Source organism: Chiloscyllium plagiosum, chromosome 44, assembly GCF_004010195.1.
Source record: "Chiloscyllium plagiosum isolate BGI_BamShark_2017 chromosome 44, ASM401019v2, whole genome shotgun sequence".
NCBI classification, from domain to species: Eukaryota; Metazoa; Chordata; class Chondrichthyes; order Orectolobiformes; family Hemiscylliidae; genus Chiloscyllium; species Chiloscyllium plagiosum.
Genome location: NC_057753.1, coordinates 6,167,077 through 6,173,076, shown reverse-complemented (window position 1 = coordinate 6,173,076; position 6,000 = coordinate 6,167,077).

Genomic DNA, 6,000 nt, shown 5'->3' with positions numbered 1-6,000 from the left:
TGCAAATAGATGACACTGAATGCACGTGGCAAGGGACTAGAGGTGGAGAGGTTCTTCTCTATACTTAACAGCTTCAATCTCGACATTTTTCACAATGTGGTTTTGTTTGATTCTCGGGGTAACCATCTGTCAGTATCCATTGTGTCAGCCATGGTGATCTTATTGCATAGAAATAACAGTGAGGGATAGCTCACCAGAATGGTTGACTGTTTCTGAACTTTCTCCACAAAAACCTGGTTGATAATGATCTATCCACCAAAAATGGTTCCACGGCTCTATCTCGCCTTTCTTACAGCATCTAGTGGTGATCTTTGGAGACAGTGATTTCCAGCTGTTATGGAGCAGATGCTTTGTGATATGGATTGAGTAAGGACGATATGAATGGGCCTTCCAGGCCAGTGAACATTGTTGTCTTCACTTGATATTTGCACAGCTCTGGAGTGTGAATGGTATGATCGGACATTAAAACAATATTAGACTAGGTTGCAGGATAAGATGATGTGTTTTCAAACAGACGATAATGCTAATTGTGATGTCGACAATCACGAAGGCCACCCTGTCCCGGGTCTCTCTGTCAAGGTGTCACGCTGCTTCCCATTGATACTTAGAAGACGTAAGGAGTGATACCCTTGCTGCCACATTAAGTGCTCTGTAGTTCGCCTTTATGCGTGGGTGATCACTTCAGGAAGTCCATCAGCTTAGGGTTAAGCAATAGCACTCATGGGGAATGCTCACGTTTATTATGTCAACTGTCACGTTGTGTTATGACAACTGCTCTGCCCAAGAACGAAAGATACTACAAATAAACATGAACACAACGCAGTCCATCAGTCAAAACGACATTCCATCCATTGACTCCATTTATTTTTCTGGCTGCTTTAAAAAAGCGGCCAACATGCTCAAAGGCCCATTCCATCCCGGTTATACTGTCAATCACTTTCATCAAGTGGAAGATAATGAAGTTTGATTACATAGACTACCAGATACAGGAACAACTCCTTCCCCACCGTTATTGAAAGGATCTCTCAAATTTCAATGCTGACGTTTCTCTGCTCCTTCTCTGCAGCCGTAACACTGCATTCTGTGTTGTGCACTCTGTTCTGTTACCCGGATGCATTTTGTACGGTTTGGTATACCTGTTTCGCATGCCAACGACACTTTCTTCTGTATCTCAGCACATGTGACAGTAGTAAATCCCATCAAATATTTGTCACTGGTACTTACGTGTCTAACGTGCTCCCACCAGCCCCGTTATCCTCATTCTAAATTGTTTCGGCAACAGCAGTGTGTTGGAGAATGATTGAAAGATGATCAGGGCCTTGGAATATGAGCCCGGACAAACTGCTCTGTTGTAAGCTTATTTTGATTCCTCAAGTGACAAGCTTTTTCCACTCCCTCAGACCAAACAAGGGTGTTCATTGGGGATTGTGTGGGAGTGATTGGCTTTTGGTTCCTCATTCTGTGTTACCTGAGTATCACAAAAATTCAAGCTGAGCTATACTACGATTTGCCATTTCACAAGCAGCCAGGGAAGATGGGGCATTAAATGTGGAGAACCTTCCAGAGACTGGACATGGAATAACTGTCTTAAAAGCGAGGCCATGGTTTAAGAGACTTTCTCCAACACAATGATGCAATTCATTCCTATCTACCCACTCGCCCAAATCCGCCCCCTCCCATATCTCACCCCATTTGACTTTTCAATATATTTCAACGCTGATGTACAATTCAAATCATTTCTGACTCTAAGTTTCCATTCCAATCCAATGAGAGCACTCACCCAACTGAAGGAATGAGCACTCAAGTCCCTGCAAATTCAACTGTATCAATTGTTTCAATTCACAGAAATGATTAGGATATTTTTTTCATTCAACGTGGGGCAGAAGAAAACTAGAAGTGGGAACCAGTGACCATTAACGAGTTTCAAACCATCATTGCATGATGGTTTCAAACTCGTTGCTGCTCGTATAAAGCTGGACTGGTGACAGTTGGGAGACCAGGTTCTCAAGAAAGGTATTCAGGTAGTTTTAACGAAACGGAATGAGCAAGGCAATTGTTTTGGGAAGTGACTGCAAGTGCAGAGCTGAACGGCAGGCATCAAAATCCAGAGCATTGTGTTCAAATGGTCTCAGCAGTACAGAAGTGGAAAAGCATTTGTCTTGAAAAGTAACTGCTAGCACAGAGCTTGACTGCACATAGTTGGAGACAAGTCTCCTTGATAATGTGTTCAAATGATGCCGGCAGAATAGAAGTAAAGCAATTGTCTTCGGAAACACTTACTCATCCAGGGCCAGGGTGATCACTTGGACACATTTCTATCACCGCAAAGCGTTGGAAAGGGACTTCCCTGAGTTTATGTTCTCCATATCCTGGGTTTTCTAGATCAATTTTTCGCCTCTCCCAGGGTATCACATTTTCTAAGATGGAGTTGGGGATTCATCTAAATCTTGTGAAGAAGGTCGTAGAGTTGTGAGGGACAGGGTGAACACAGCAGAGTGAAAACTATTCCGTCGTCCGTAGATTATCTTTAAAATCTCATCACTTCAATGAAATCTGAACAAAATTCTAGACTGAATTAGGACAAAACTTCTGGGTGTTTTCTGATTTATGTGCTGTTCAGAAAAAGTAAGGAACAATTTTGGGGTCTAAATGTTGCTGGAACGATCTACATTTATAATCTATCCCCAACTGTTCTCGAGGTGGAGGTGATAAACTGCCCTGGTCCTGGGCCATTTGACAAACACCTTATTGTGGATCTGAAGTAACACATAGACGTTTGAGTTAGCTACTGACTTCGATAAATATTCTGAGATCGACCAGACAAATCTCAGAGTTAATCCCGAGTCTGTATGCACGAACTGAAAGGTTTATCAGGACCATCCAGCTTTCCTTGTGTCCAGTAGACAGTATAGCATTTTGGCAAAAGTGAGGACTGCAGATGCTGGAGACCAGAATCATCACTAATTTCATATTCTGCAACGAGCACCATCCTCTCAGGGAAGGATTTATCAATTTTCTCATTTCAAGTTGGCTGTGATTCCTCACTCACCATATGTTGCTTGCCCTTTATGATGCTTCCTCCAAGTGACGAATTGAGACACCACCAATCGAGACCATTTAGCCCATGTGCCCATGGTATCTTTCACTGATTCTTAGAAAAGCCACACAAGGACTTCCTCCAAAGATTTACGAATACACTCATATTGGAGAATAAAAGGCTAAAGTCTGAGTGAATTAAGGTGGTAGAAACAAAACCTGGCGCTTTATCCAACGCTTTGCCAAGCAAAAAAAAACTACGGTAAACAAAGAAGACAATCTGCACATGGACAGGAAGGGAAACCAAGACAAGTGAGAATAGGTAGAGTGCAGAGAAAGGAAAAAAGGTGAAAAGGAATTCTAACATGAAATATTTCTAGAAGGTTAAATATAAACATATTTGACAGGCACATACAGAAAGGAATGTTTGGAAATGCAATGCTCTGTTGCAGGACAGGGGAGTATTAAAACAGTAATTCGGTTCTATCGCTGTTGCCAGAGTGAAATACCCCAACATGGGTTCCAGGAGGGCGAGACAAGGATAGCCGTTGGGCATAGGCACGTGTCCAAAAAATATCAAAGACTGCTTTATATAATGTCTTAAAGAGACAGTGAGCTAGTTAGAAAGGAACAGCAGAGGTTGGGGGAGGGGGAGAGACAGAGAGAGAGATTGAGCAACTGAAGAAATCGCCAGCAAAACTGGAGCGATGAATGCAGTCCAGAAATCCAAATGTGGAAGACTGCAGACTACTGACGGTTATGAGAATCGAGCAGGATACAGAGAGAGGTTGGAGTATCAATAGTGGAGTAGGTCACAGAGAAAAAGAGGAAGGTAGGGACTGGAGCAGGTTACAGAAATATGAAATATCGAGGATACTGACAGAGGGTGTAATGATAGGTAAGACTGCAATAGATACTGTAATTTGGAGTTGCTTCGGGCTGAAGCATGTTACAAACACAAGGAAAGCTTTAGGGGCTTGAAGAGCTGGCAGGTGCAGGTGCTGGAGGAGGATACAAAGATAGAGGGTTCGAATACAGGAGATTTAGGGAAGAGTACAATAGATGGTGCACTTTACAGCGATAGGGAGGTGTCTTGGTTAGTGGACTTCACAAAGATGCGGAAGGTCATAGGAGCTGGAAGACTTTACAGAAGTTGGGAGGGATGCAGCGATTTGAGGAGTTTACAAAGGAAAGGAGGAGTGTTACTGGAGGAGGTTATGAGACAGGAATAGTGTTAGTGCTCGAGGAGGTTACAGAGATAATGAATGATTTCAGGACTGGAAGTGGTTAGTAAGTTCAGGTGTACAATGGACAGTAGAGACGGTTGAACAGATAAGAAGGGATGCTGATGCTGGAGGAGTTTACAGAGCTATGGAGGGGTGCACGGACTGGAGGTACTTGCAGAGCTAGTAAATTGTGCACGGGAAACAGCATTTTACAGACATTTGTGAGTAGCATTGATCCTGAAGTACCCTGCAAGCAGGGAGTGCTTTGGGACTGGAAATGTTTAGAAAATTTGGTGGGCGATTGAGTTTGGAATTGGTTACTGATAGGGACTGCTGTAAATGCGACAACAGTTTACTGGGATAGGGATGAGATATGCTATGGATATGATCACACGCCTGTGGAGGAGTGTACGTGCTCGTGCAGGATACACATATCTGCAGGGGCATAGGTGTTGTAGTAGGCTGCAGTGATATGGAGGAATGTACGTGCTGAAGGCTGTTACAGTGAAAGGGAGGGTTTAACACGCTGGTGGATATCACAGAGATAGGGAGGCGTGCAGTGGCTGGGCAAGGGTACAGAGATATAGAGAGATGGAGATGCTGGAGTGGATTGCAGCGATAAGATGGGATAGAACAGCAGATGGAGGGTTCAGACATGAGGAAAGGTGGAGAGGCTGGAGGAGTTTACAGTGATATGGGGACTATACAGTTGGGAGGAGATTGCATCGATAGGGAGGACTGTAAGGTCTGGTGAAAATTACAGAGAGAGGAGTAATGCAGACGCTGTATCAGTAAAGGGACTTCGCTTGATTCCTCGATTCTCCAGCGATGGCCATGTGAATGGACTCAGGGCTGGCCAATTGCTTTCTGTTGGCATTGGTCTCTGCCGAAGGGTGGAAGAGCCCAGACCCAGATCAAAGTTAAGCACATCAGAAGAACTGTAAGGTTGAACATTTTATCTTTTTGTAAAGTTTATCTGCTTTATACTTTCGTACATAGGTAAGTTTATATCAAAACAGGTACTCTGAATGGAGCCTTTGTGGACTTTTCGGTGTGCTCCTATACCCTTGTACTTGAGCTCACGTGATAAGAAAATCAAAATCTAGAACGTAGCCTGGACACAATGACAGAGACTGTGGAGTGTAGGGATTGGGGTTTCTTACAGAAGTAAAGAGGGGTGTAGGTGACTGGAATATATTGCAAAGGCAGGAGTGCTTTTGCAGGAAGTTATTATCGAGGTATGGTGGTATGTTGGGGCTCATAGAGTTAACACAGAAAGGGTGGAGTGTCGAGGTTGAAGTAGGCGCCAGAGAATGCTATGGTGATAGGGACGTTTAAACATACTGGATGATTTTACAGATATAGGGAGGGTGCAGTGGCTATGAGATGGCGGCAGAGATAGCAAGAAGTGCAGGGGCGTAAGGAGGTTATCGAGATAGGTATTTGTGTGTTGGTTGAAGGAGTTTACAAAGATAATGAGTGATGTATGTTCTTGACGAATTTCAGACAAGGCATACAGAGTACAGACTCGGAGCATTATACAGAGATGGGGGGTGGGGTGCTTAGCGCCGGAGGAGATTTCAGAGTTACAGAAGATGTACAGTCTTGAAAACATTACGAGTAGAAGACAGGAGAATGGATTTGAGAAATGCATCAGCCATGGTCGAATGAAACATTAATCACATTTTTGATTGGCTGAATGTACAAATTATATGATTATACCTAAGTATATCTTTAT